The sequence below is a fragment of the Miscanthus floridulus genome, chromosome 8 (assembly GCF_019320115.1).
Source record: "Miscanthus floridulus cultivar M001 chromosome 8, ASM1932011v1, whole genome shotgun sequence".
Classification (NCBI taxonomy): Eukaryota; Viridiplantae; Streptophyta; class Magnoliopsida; order Poales; family Poaceae; genus Miscanthus; species Miscanthus floridulus.
The window spans coordinates 208,432,849-208,446,077 of record NC_089587.1 but is presented as its reverse complement, the minus strand read 5'-3'; the positions used below and the strand labels follow the sequence as shown (position 1 = coordinate 208,446,077).

Sequence of the window (13,229 nt, the reverse complement as noted above, 5' to 3'; positions counted from 1 at the left end):
CACACACAAGTTGATAAATTATAAAAAGTATCATCACGGTGTATCTTACATCACGATTAATAACATCACATAGTCTTACACAACATAGCGGAAGATAAAAAGATAACTCTCTCATGGAACTTCATCACAGGGACGGTCAACTGGTTGACCACAAGCCTAAAAGTCCTCAGGAAACTCCTCATACACGTTGTCATCTGTTACCCATCCGGCATTTTTATCTAAATATAAAAAAATAAACAAACATAAGTACTTCCCGTACTTAACAAGATAACATGGGGTTATGTAGCTCAAAAAGGATGCCACTGGTTTACTGCAGATAGCACTTTTAGTAAGTCAAGATTTTATTATCAAGTTATGCTTAAGCTCCCATTTAAACCCATATAATCAGATATCTGAATCATTTAGACCATATTATCATCGTATAACATCATAAATGAACAACAACAAGTAACCAATTATTCTGTGAGTTTTCCGGGCCACTCGTGACCGTGAGCACGGCTGTTATAATAGTTTATAACCCTCTACAGAGGTGGTGCACATTCACCGCGAGTCATGATTCCCATATGCCCGAGTTAATTACTCCCATATCACTGCCAAGGTGAGCGGGCAGGGTACACTATAAAGCCATTTCATAGGTTTCTCTAACAAGTTAGGGCCACTAAGTTTCCTTGGCAGGCAGATGTAGGAACCCCCCTTTTCTATGGCACATATCCATCGTGGCTATACACATAGGAACAGAGGCAACCCTATACCCAATGTGGCAAGCCCCTTTTGCGCCATAAAGGTAACCTCTAACAAGCTAGAAAAGGTCATATTACTGAGCTAAAGTTAGAGCCATGTGACTCTCATGGTTGCACTGTCAGTCCTAGCTTTTGCTGACAGATAAGTCCTTATGGAGGGCCGGGAGCATCATGATCAAAAGGCATTTGCTCCTTCGCCCTATAATTCAGTTGTTTAAAAGCAACTTTTACCTTTTCTTTCCATAGAATCATTGTTCATTATGTAGCTCATGTATAGTTATATTGAGCGCTAGCAAACTACCCATATGCATATAACCCATAGGATAACAAGGAACAGGATAATCAATCACTAGGATGTCCTTACGGGTATCAAAATTAGACACATGCAAATGAATAATTAATAAATGGTGAATAGGTATCAAGGTAGATCCCATGCTATACTTGCCTTGGTTAGCAAACTCCTGCTGATTCTGCTGGTCGTCAAAGTACTCCTGGTCACCAACGTTCTCCTCACCGTCTGAACACGACCAACACAGCAACATACAACATTCCAGGAACATTCATGCAAAGCAAACAATACTATAGTTAGAACAGTACACCAATAGTATAGAAAACAATTAAAATGTTTATGAAAAGAATCTACGTCTCGCTACGATCACGGCAACATGAAGTTCACGAAAAACGGAGCTAAAACGCGAAAGTTATGATTTAAACGGGATTTCCTATAGCAATATATTTAATTAAATCTAAGCATGAAATTTAAAAGTTCCAAACATGATTAACAGGGGCACTAACACGTAGATTATGAAATTACGAAACTAACGCAATTTGAACAGATCAAAACGGAGTTAAAACATAAAAGTTATGGGGTTTCGAAGATGGATGGCAAAACTATAAATAAGGAAAACGTATTTTGAAACTAATAAAGGAGATCTGCGCTTTCAGAAAGAGAAAGCGTAAACCTGGTATACGCTATGGACTGTGGGCGGGATTTTGGAATAACCCAGGGGTTCTTTAACAAGATCACCACGCGAAGGGGTACCGGCTTAAGTGAACCGTTGGATAAAAAATGGGTGGATCAGATTAGATCGGGGGGGGGGGGGAGAGAGAAGGAGCCGGCCGGGAACAGTAACTCCGGCGGCGGTGCAGCCATGGCCGGCAGCATAGAGGTCATCGGCGCGCGCGGAGGCCACGGTTCGATGAACCGAGAGCACCGGGAGAGAGTGAGGGGACAGGCGAACTCGCCCAGGCCTAGAGCACGGCCGGAGGGTGCGGCCGTGGCGGTGGTGGCCATGGCCGGCGGCCGGTAGGTCAACGACGCTCGCGGATAGGACCCTAGAGACCGTGAAACAAGAAATTGAAAGCACGGGATGATGGAGGGGAAGACAACGGAGCTCACCACGGATGAAAATGAAGATGGAGGAGGCTCGGGGACGGCGGGCCACGCGGAGGGGCGGACGACGAACTTCGGTGCTTCTCCGACACGGCGATTGTGGCTTCCTCGGCTCGAGCAAGTGCAAAAAGGGAGCAGGGAAGCAGCAGGGGGAGCGGGGAAGGCTCGGCTCGCATTTGTAGAGGCCGGGCGCGGGGGGAAGGGCGCTCCCATGACGCGGACGTGGGCGTAGAGTGGTGGCGGTTGCGCTTGGACCGGACGCGGGCGTGGGACGCACGGAAGGTTGGCGACGGCGCTGGCAAGCGGGCCCAAGCTGTCAGCGCAGAGAGGGAAGGAGGGCGCGGCGGCGGTTACCAGCTCGCCCGAGTGGGTCGGCGCCTTGCTAGGTTGGCGCGGTGCGCAAGGGGGGATGCCGAGCTAGGCTAGCGGGCTGGCACGGAGGGAGAAAAGGGGAGCTGGGCCAGCGGAGAAATGGCCTGCGGGCCGAATGAGGAAGAGAGGGGAGAGAAATGAAGAAGCCTTTTTCTTGTTATTTTCCAAAGTTTTAGCAAACCATTTTCAAATTGGTTTTGTATCCAAATTCAAATTTGATCAAAACCAATCATTACAAAGATGAAAGTGCAGCAGCATGTATGCATAAAAAGGTTTCTAACCTTATATTTGATTTTAATTTCTCAAAAATTATTAATTTCCTATATTTGAATGCACACATAATAACATAATTAAATCAAATTTTCTTATTTCAAAAGACTGAAATTTTTGGGTGTTACACTTGTGTAGTTGGTTGTAACGACGACTGATAGACACAAGCACAAGTCATGTTTGATCCATAGAGCTGATAGTTAACTTCTAATAATTATCTTATTTTGATTTAAACTGGTCCAGCTAATAGTCTAGCTAATTGTTAGCCAATATCAAACTAACAACTATCTCACTAGTCGGATAAAGATCAACTAATAATAGCTAATAGTCAGCTAGCCAATATCTCATAGCTAACATTAGCGGTTAATAGATCCGATCTAATCGTGATACTAACAACGGAATATGAAACTTAGTATTTCTTTTACGTAAAAAGGAATGGCAGTCTGAAAATACAACGAAAGCTTGACTGATTCAATTGAAGTAGTAAACATAGTTTGGAGTCGCCGCTTGGTGGACACTCACTAGCAAATGATTTGGATACTTGTGTAGTTGGTTGTAACGACGACTGATAGACACAAGCACAAGTCATGTTTGATCCATAGAGCTAATAGTTAGCTTCTAATAATTATCTTATTTTGATTTAAATAGGTCCAGCTAATAGTCTAGCTAATTGTTAGCCAATATCAAACTAACAACTATCTCACTAGTTGGATAAAGATCAACTAATAATAGCTAATAGTCAGCTAGCCAATATCTCATAGCTAACATTAGCGGTTAATGGATCTGATCTAATCGTGATACTAACAACGGAATATGAAACTTAGTATTTCTTTTACGTAAAAAGGAATAGCAGTCTGAAAATACAACGAAAGCTTGACTGATTCAATTGAAGTAGTAAACATAGTTTGGAGTCGCCGCTTGGTGGATACTCACTAGCAAATGTTTTGGATACTTGTGTAGTTGGTTGTAACGACGACTGATAGACACAAGCACAAGTCCTGTTTGATCTATAGAGCTAATAGTTAGCTTCTAATAATTATCTTATTTTGATTTAAACAGGTCTAGCTAATTGTTAGCCAATATCAAACTAACAACTATCTCACTAGTTGGATAAAGATCAACTAATAATAGCTAATAGTCAGCTAGCCAATATCTCATAGCTAACATTAGCGGTTAATAGATCCAAATAGGGTCTACGAATATACTATGGAAAATGGCACAAAATAGTTAAACTAGGATTAAATATACGTCTTCTCTAGACAACCTCATATCTGTTTCATATTAAAAATTAAGACCCTGTCTGGATCCATTAGCTTCTAATAGCTAGCTAGCTAATAGTGCACAGGTAATATTAGCTAATTTTATCCAACTAGTATGATAGCTATTACTTGACATAGCGAACAATTAGCTAGACCTATTTAGATTCATAAGAGTTACTTATTAACAACTGAGAATGCATACAATTATAAGCGGAAACAAATCGGTGCCTAAAGCAATAATGCTTAACTAGACTGGGAAATACTGAGATGCATGCCTATAGCAATAAGGCTCAACTAGCTTGGAAAATGCTGAGATGCTGATGTAATAAACCTATATATAATATAAAGTTTTACAAGCCAGTCAAGAAACTCGAGCTTAGGAACCATCGTTAGGACCGTCGCTTCCTCGGTTGGTGATTATCCTCTCGTTGCAACTGACTGAGAGAGCAGATGAGGGAAAATCAATGTGTGCACCTGCTCGATCAACGCCCCACATGTCAGCGAGGTTAGTTCTCTTCGGAGCGGACTCAGCCAGCCTCCTCCCCTAGTGCACAAGGCGACCTGCTGGGCTGTCCGAGCAGCGTGGGCTGCAACCACCTCCTAATGGGCCGCCAGAGCGCCCGAACGGCTGAGCCACGGCGCTGCGCTCCACAGCCCCGCCCCTTTCTGGTTCCCGGCAGATAGTACCACCTCGCTAGCTTAAGGCGGGTGAGGCGGTCGAACGAGCTACAAAACAAGGCGCAGGGCTCCGTCTCCACTTATACCTTTCTCGACCTTTTGGCTAAGATCAAGGGTATTAGTTTAATATCTAATATGTGGCAATGTGTTCATTTTGATATTAAATTTATTTTTTATGGGGAAGCAATTGTCAGGGTCCCTTGAGCGTCGCCCAGCCGTTGCACTGATGGCAGGGCCTGGCGCGCACCAACCAAACCTAAATTGTAAACGTTTGTTTCGTTGGTCAGCGCAAAAAATTTGCTGGACTAAGAATTTTTCTGTCTTTTACTCCGTCAAAATTTTGAAACTGAGACTGAATTATTTACTTTAGTACGTATTGGTTTAACAAACAATTTTCTTGCAATCGAAGCAGATCAGCCGAACCACAAATTACCTCCACAGGTGACGAAGGGAGTAGTTAGTGGTAACACCCACGACTTGTGTGGATGTAAAAATAATTTTGGTGAAAGCTAACTGTTAGCATGAAGAAACGCAAGAAAACTAGAGTTAATGCTGCAATCGGTTGGTTAGGTTACTCATGATTTGATCAAAGTTCTTGACTTAGCAGCATAGGTGCTTGTATTTTTCTAGTTATATTCTGTAACTTAAAAATGGTTTTCTTTGTGTGGTACGGGTCACATCTACAAGTAGTGAATATTCTATGAAAACTTTGTCAACATTGACTTATCAGTTATAAGTGTTTATAGGATAGGATGTGTATACATGTATTTGTAGAAGTGATTGTGTGTGGGTGGCCAGGGCAGGGGGAGGGGCTTCTGCATCTATATTGCGTTTAAAAAAATAGAGTTAAAACTATTTTAGAAGAAAGTGCAGACTTAGTTTTCCATGCGTGCAAGACTTAGTTTTCCAAGCCGTAACTGCGGCTCAGCAAACAGGCCCTGACGAAACAAATCATCAATCATCGACCACCTAAACAATTGTCAAGGGAGCCAACGAACTAGTCATGGGAGACGGAGGTACTAGTACCATTTTCCCCCCTGACGAGGGTAGGAGTCATCGAAGAAACGGTCTTTTAATTTGTGTCTAATTGTCTATTATTATGACGCAGCAGAAGAAGCAGTCTTTTTGCTCGCGTCACCACATCTACACCAACTCTAGGGATGCACGATGAATTGCCACGAAGCCTTGTGCGCACTGGGCAGTGCGCCTGTGCCTACCACACGAACAACTCGCCGCGTCACCGAAAGCGAGGGCAGACGCAGATCCGAATGACGGACACGCGAGTTATCAGCGTAGTACAGCCTCTTGCTACGCGTCCTCGAACTTACGAGATGTACCGTTGCAGTAAAATAATATTATTTTTTCCACAAATAAATCAGCATCATTTTTTCGGTCAGCCGAACAGGCCGTGTAAAACGGAGTAGAACAGCGCCAGCCTAGCACCAGCACTCACTGTGGGCTTTCGAGTTTGGACTCATTGTGTACTCCCTTGTTTAGTTCGCGAAAAGTTGAAAATTTGGCTACTGTAGCACTTTCGTTTTTATTTGATAATTAATGTTCAATCATGGACTAATTAGGCTCAAAACGTTCGTCTCGCAATTTCCAACCAAACTGTGTAATTAGTTTTTATTTTCGTCTACATCTAATGCTTCATGCACGTACCGCAAGATTCGATATAACGGGTACTGTAGCACTTTTTGAGAAAACTTTTCGCGAACTGAGCAATGGCTTAGCCGGCGATCTACCACCACCAGGCACCAGGTCATTGGAGCTGGCAGCCGAATCCAACAACGCGGGCTTGGAACTCCCGCCCTGCCGTCCACCGGCCATGTGCGGCCCAGCCAAATCCACTAGTGACTAGTCAGTTCAGTTTTCAACAATCAGCAGGGAATGGAATTGCTGCAGCTAGCACTCATCAAACAAACACAAAAGGTGCCGTTGGGCGAACGCGCAATCAGTTGGTCTTGACCTAAAAACAAATCCCAGCAACCTTTGCGGTCGCTGTAAATCGGAGCTTTCACGGTTTCACCCGGCGACTTGCCAGATTTACACTCGATTGCGACGCTCCGCGAGCCGCGACTTCCACATCCGGATGGATCGTCCCGAAATTACGTGCCCCTACTATTGACCCCTCCGCTCCACCTGAAACCGACGCCTGGGTCCATGGGAGATGGGACCCTCGCCGTTTCAACACCGCGTCCCAGAGGGGCGACCGGACGAACCGCAAGCGGCGGCGCGGTTTCCGCCTCGGCGCCGGGTCACGGTCATCCCCGCCCTCCCTCCTGCGTTCCACAGGCACGGCACCACACACGACGCGTCTTCTCGGCCGTCGTGTCGTCCCGGCTCGGCCGGACCGAGTAAGGCCCCGTTTAGATCCACCCCAAAACTCAAAATTTTTCAAGATTTCCTGTCACATCAAATCTTGCGGCACATGCATGGAGTACTAAATGTAGATGAAAAAAAAAACTAATTACACGGTTGACCAAGAAATCGTGAGACGAATCTTTTAAGCCTAAATAGTCCATAATTAAACATTTTTTACCAAATACAAACGAAAGTGCTACAGTAGCCGAAAACCAAAAATTTTCGAAACTAAACACACCCTAAACAAACGCAAAAAAGCCCGCAGGCCGGCCAAGTCAACACACCACCACACGCAACACAACCCAAACCAACAGCCCAACCCCAACACAACCAAACAAACCCAACAATCACGCCCACCTCGTCCCGCATCCCGCCCCCCGTCAAATTTCCATTCCACCTCCCCCACCCCACCCCACCCCACGTCATCACGCCAATGGCGCCGCGTCCGCGCCCGCTCCTCCCCCTTCTCCTCCTCCTCGCCGTCGCCGTGGCCCTCTCCCCACTTGCGGCCGCGCAGCCGCAGCGGAACATCCAGACGACGTTCCCCTCCACCCGCACGCCGGCCTTCGCCACCCCGCCGCCGGCGATCGTACCCCCGTCCCCGTCACCCGTCACCGCCCCGCCGCCGCCGCCCTCGTCATCGTCCGTGAAGCGCAGCGACATCGCGGTGGCGGTGGTGAGCACGGCGCTCAGCAGCTTCGCGGTCTCGGGCCTCGCCTTCTTCCTCTTCATCCGCCACGGGAGGAAGAAGGAGCTGACGACGGCCTGGGGGCAGGGAATGGTTATCCTAACCAGCCGCTGGAGGGCGCCTTCGCCGGGAAGCTGCCGGAGAGGGAGCCGAGGCGGCCCCCGCGAGGCGGGCGCGGGGGCGGGGCGGCTTCGGCATGGTGGACGAGAACGGTCTCGACGCGATATACTGGAGGGAGTTCGAAAAGGACGGCGAAGGCGGCGGCAGAGGGAGGAAGCCTACGGGGAGCAGGCGCCCCCCGCAGCCGCCTCCGCCCCGGCAGCAACAGCAGCAGCACTGGCGCGCGGAGATGTGGCCGGAGCCCCAGCAGTCGTCATCGCCGCCGTCCCCGCCGCGACGGTCCAGGAGGAACAAGATAGATCAGGAGCCGCTCATCCCGGTGGGCTCCCTGGACTCCGCGTCCGCCGTGTTCGACGACTCGCTGCACCCGCCCAACTCCGGCTCCAGCTCGTCCTTCTCCGTGTCCGCGCGTCCTCCTCCGCCGCCGACCCCGGCAGTCGCTGTCAGCTCCGTGCCCCGCCCGCCTCCGCGGCCTGCACCTGCCGCCTCGCCAAGCGCATCGCCTGGGCTGCCGCCGCCGCCTGGGAGAGCAAGCCCGCCACCTGCGCCACCCATGGTCGCTGCCTCTGTCGCGTCGCCTACACCGCCACCTCCAAAACCAGCAGCCGCATCGCCGCCACCGCCGCCACCACCGAACAAGGGCCCACATCCGCCGCCACCTCCCAGAGGTGGCCCGCCTCCACCGCCACCGCCACCGCCCAAAGGCCCATCCCCTCCGCCGCCTCCGCCACCAGGAGGAAAGAAAGGAGGGCCGCCTCCGCCACCAGGAGGAAAGAAAGGAGGGCCGCCTCCGCCACCTCCAAAGGGTGGGGCATCGGCGTCCTCTTCTAGGCCGCCAACAGCGCCGGGCATGCCATCCGGGGCCGGCGAGCAGCAGGCGAAGCTGAAGCCGCTGCATTGGGACAAGGTCAATGTGCAGTCCACTGACCACTCCATGGTGTGGGACAATATCACCGGCGGTTCATTCAAGTAAGTCCCCCTGAATTTAACACCGCTTCTCATTTCCATTGTTGTTTACCGTAGTACAGCCACTATACGATCGAGATAGGTGCAAGAATTTCATTCTAGGCGCTTCATGAGCACGCTAGGACAACAATGTCACTAGGATCAGTAGGAACTAGGGACGGATGGAGTAGTGGAGTACCAAGTACCATTCAGGACCTGAAGTTCAGAGTTCAGGTGGGAGCACCATGCAAATCAATCAGACACTGCGTGTTTTGTGAAACCTTAGACTAATTTTAATCAGCAGCATTGAGCTCTAGGAGTATTTCTATAGAGTAGAGAGAAATCACGCAGGTTCACTAGAGTTGGCATGAAAAAGACGAGTAGAGAGAAATCACGCAGGTTCACTAGAGTTGGCATGAAAAAGACGACGACAACAACAACAAAGCCTTTAACTCCCAAACAAGTTGGGTAGGCTAGAGTTGAAACTCAATAGAAGCAATTAAGGTTCAGACACATGAATAGTTATTTTTCAAGCACTCCTATCTAAGGCTAAGTCTTTGGGTACATTCCATTCATTTCAAGTCTTCTTTTATTGCCTCTACCTAAGTCAACTTTGGTCTTTCTCTGTCTCTCTTCACGTTACTATCCTGGCTTAGGATTCTACTACGCACCGGTGCCTCTGGAGGTCTTCGTTGGACATGTCCAAACCATCTCAACCTGGTGTTGGACAAGCTTTTCTTCCATTGGTGCTACCCCTAATCTATCACGTATATCATCGTTTCGAACTCGATGTCTTCTTGTATGACCGCAAATCCAACTCAACATACGCATTTTCCGCGACACTTATCTGTTGAACATGTCGTCTTTTCATAGGCCAACATTCTGCACCATACAACAGTAGCAGGTCTAATCGCCGTCATATAAAACTTGCCTTTTAGCTTCTGTGGTATCTTTTTATCATATAGGACACCAGATGCTTGGCACCACTTCATCCACCCTTGCTTTGATTCTATGGCTAACATCTTCATCAATATCCCCGTCTCTCTGTAGCATTGATCCAAAATATCGAAAGATATCCTTCTTAGGCACTACTTGACCTTCCAAACTAATATCTTTCTCCTCCCGAGTAGTAGTGCCGAAGTCACATCTCATATACTCAGTTTTAGTTCTACCGAGTTTAAAACCTTTGGACTCCAAAGTCTCTCGTCATAACTCCAATTTTTGATTCACTCCTGTCCGGCTTTCATCAACTAGCACTACATCGTTTGCAAAAAGCATACACAAGGGATGCCCCCTTGTATGTCCCTTGTGACGTCATCCATCACTAAGGCAAACAGATAAGGGCTCAAAGCTGACCCTTGATGTAGTCCTATCCTAATCGGGAAGTCATCCGTGTCTCCATCACTTGTTCGAACACTAGTCACAACATTGTTGTACATGTTCTTAATGAGCCCGACGTACTTCGTTGGGACTTTATGTTTGTTCAAAGTCCACCACATAACATTTCTTGGTATTTTATCATAAGCCTTCTCCAAGTCAATAAAAACCATGTGTAAGTCCTTCTTCTTCCTATAACGCTCCATAACTTGTCTTATTAAGAAAATGACTTCCATGGTTGACCTTCCGGGTATGAAACCAAATTGGTTCATAAAGACCCGCATTATTGCTCTCAAGCGATGCTCGATAACTCTCTCCCATAGCTTCATAGTATGGCTCATCAACTTAATTTCTCGGTAATTAGTACAACTTTAAATATCTCCTTTATTTTGTAGATCGGTACCAATATACTTCTCCTCTACTTGTCAGTCATCTTGTTCGATCGAAAAATATGGTTGAACAGCTTGGTTAGCAATACTGTAGCTGTCCTCAAGGCATTTTGGCATGAAAAAGAATCCCCCGGAATATGCAAAGACAGAGGTAAACAGTAAATTTTGGAGAAAACTTTTCGTTAGCATTTTGGCAGGAGCACGTTCCTCGGTGGTATCGACAAACCATGGCTGTCGCTTTTTCGGTGGACTGACGTCGCAGCATCTTCGATCGGATGCCCAAATCCAAGTGCTGTGGTGCCTTTTTGTGCGCCGTAGGAGATGACAAAATGCCTAGCGAAAAGTTTTCTCCAAAATTTACTGTTTACCTATGTCTTTGCATATTCTGGGGGGATCCTTTTTCATGCCAACTCTAGTGAACCTGCGTGATTTCTCTCTACTCTATAGAAATACTCCTAGAGCTCAATGCTGCTGATTAAAATTAGTCTAAGGTTTCACAAAACACGCAGTGTCTGATTGATTTGCATGGTGCTCCCACCTGAACTATGAACTTCAGGTCGTTAACATTTTGATACGAGCAATTTGACATGAATTTAATAGTATTACATAGTGCTCAGAAAACACATGTTTTTCCCAACACTTATTTGTGATAGATGGAATATCATCTCAAGTTCCTTACTGTGTCAATTCTGGTGTCTTTCCAGCTTGGACGAAGGCATCATCGAGGCTCTATTCGGCACCGCAGCAGCAAACCGCAAGCCGAAATCGGCAGACTCCAAGGAATCCGCCGGATCGTCGGCCCTCGGGCACTCAAACACGCCAGAGCAAATATTCCTGCTCGAGCCGCGCAAGTCGCACAATATTTCTATCATCCTGAAGTCCCTCACGGTGGGGCGGGATGAAATAATCGACACCCTCCGGGATGGGCACACAGAACTCAGCACTGAGGTCCTGGAGAAGCTTTCGCGGCTCAACATCTCTAAAGAAGAAGAGTCCACCATCTTGAAGTTCTCTGGGAACCCCGACAGGCTTGCCCCTACGGAGGCCTTCCTCCTCCGCCTCCTCCTTGACGTGCCCAATCCGATTGCGCGCGTCAATGCACTGCTTTTCAAGGTGAACTATGGTGCTGAGGTTGCGCAGCTCAAGCACTCGCTTCGGACATTGGAATTGGCAAGCCAGGAGCTGAGGACAAAGGGCCTGTTCTTCAAGCTGCTCGAGGCCGTGCTCAAGGCAGGAAACAGGATGAATGCCGGAACAGCACGTGGCAACGCGCAGGCCTTCAACCTTACAGCGCTCCGCAAGCTCTCTGACGTGAAGAGCACTGATGGGAGCACCACATTGCTGCACTTCGTCGTTGAGGAGGTTGTTCGCTCTGAGGGAAAGCGGCTTGCCATCAATCGTAACCACAGCATCCGCCGCTCAGGCAGTCTCGCAAGGTCTGGCCACGAGGGAGGCAGTTCAGCAGCAGGCTTTGCAAGCCAGGGGCCATCACGGGAGGAAAGGCAGAACGAATACATGAACTTGGGGCTACCAATTGTTGGTGGTCTCAGCACAGAGTTTGCCAACGTGAAGAGAGCCGCACTGGTCGACTACGATGCAGTTGTCAGCGAGTGTGCCATTCTAGACAGCCGACTCAATGAGATCAAGAGGCTCTTGGAGACCTGCAGCGATGATGGATTTGCGAGGGGGTTGCGAGGATTTGAGAAGGCTGCAGAACAGGAGCTGAAGGCACTAAGAAGGGAGCAGGAAAGAGTACTTGAGCTGGTCCAGAAGACAACAGAGTACTACCATGCCGGTGCCACCAAGGAACGGAACGCACATCCCCTTCAGCTGTTCATCGTAGTGAGGGACTTCCTGGGTATGGTTGATCAGGCATGTGTGGACATCAAGAGGAAAGTGCAGCAGAAGAAACCAGTACCGTTGTCATCGCAGCCAAACACAGCTGCTGCCCCCACGGTGGCGGTTGCGGCCACAACAGCAGCGACAAGCGTCAGCGACCGATGGTCAAGCAGCACCAGCTCAGAAACCACCAGAAGAGGCAGATAGCAAAAGGAAGAGGGTCATGCCAAGATTTCCAAACCTACCAGCGCACTTCATGAAGGATAGTGCAGATTCTGATTCAAGTAGTGACGAGGAATAGATTGAACGGGTGGCTGTAAATGATTGTTTGCATTGTTTTGAATTGGTTGTTGTAGAGGTATAGGATAGCTGCAAACTGTACATAAAGCAATTTTTACATACGTTCTTTTGTCCATTTCTTCAATCAAGATCCATATCGAGAGCACCCAATAGAATTCTACAGAAATTTGTAAAAAATTTTGATGTGAAGATCTCAATTGCTTGGAAATGATATCTTTGTTTTGAGGGGAAAACCCCTACTGTCGGTAGCTATATAAAGAAAATGTAAGGGCATTGTACAAATACAAAAGCTAAAAAGTTAACAAAAGGGAGAGAAGACCTGGACATAGAGAGACAATTAGGAAAGAGATCCCAGCCATGCCAGAAGATATGTTGGGTCTCTTTTAAAAAAATTGACTCCATTCCGTTGCTTCCAAATTTTCCAGGCTACTATTATAAAAAAATCACCATGAATGAAGAAAGGTAACTGTAATTTTTTTTCCTGCTTGCGTCATC

At 47.6% G+C, this 13,229-nt stretch overlaps 2 pseudogenes; both read left to right on the top strand.

Annotated features, from left to right (window-relative positions):
• The first annotated feature begins 4,794 nt into the window (after positions 1-4,794).
• On the top strand, positions 4,795-4,962 carry LOC136478875 (U2 spliceosomal RNA; annotated as a pseudogene).
• Positions 4,963-7,499: 2,537 nt separating this feature from the next.
• Positions 7,500-12,954, top strand: LOC136474752 (formin-like protein 16; annotated as a pseudogene).
• The last annotated feature ends 275 nt before the right edge of the window (positions 12,955-13,229 follow it).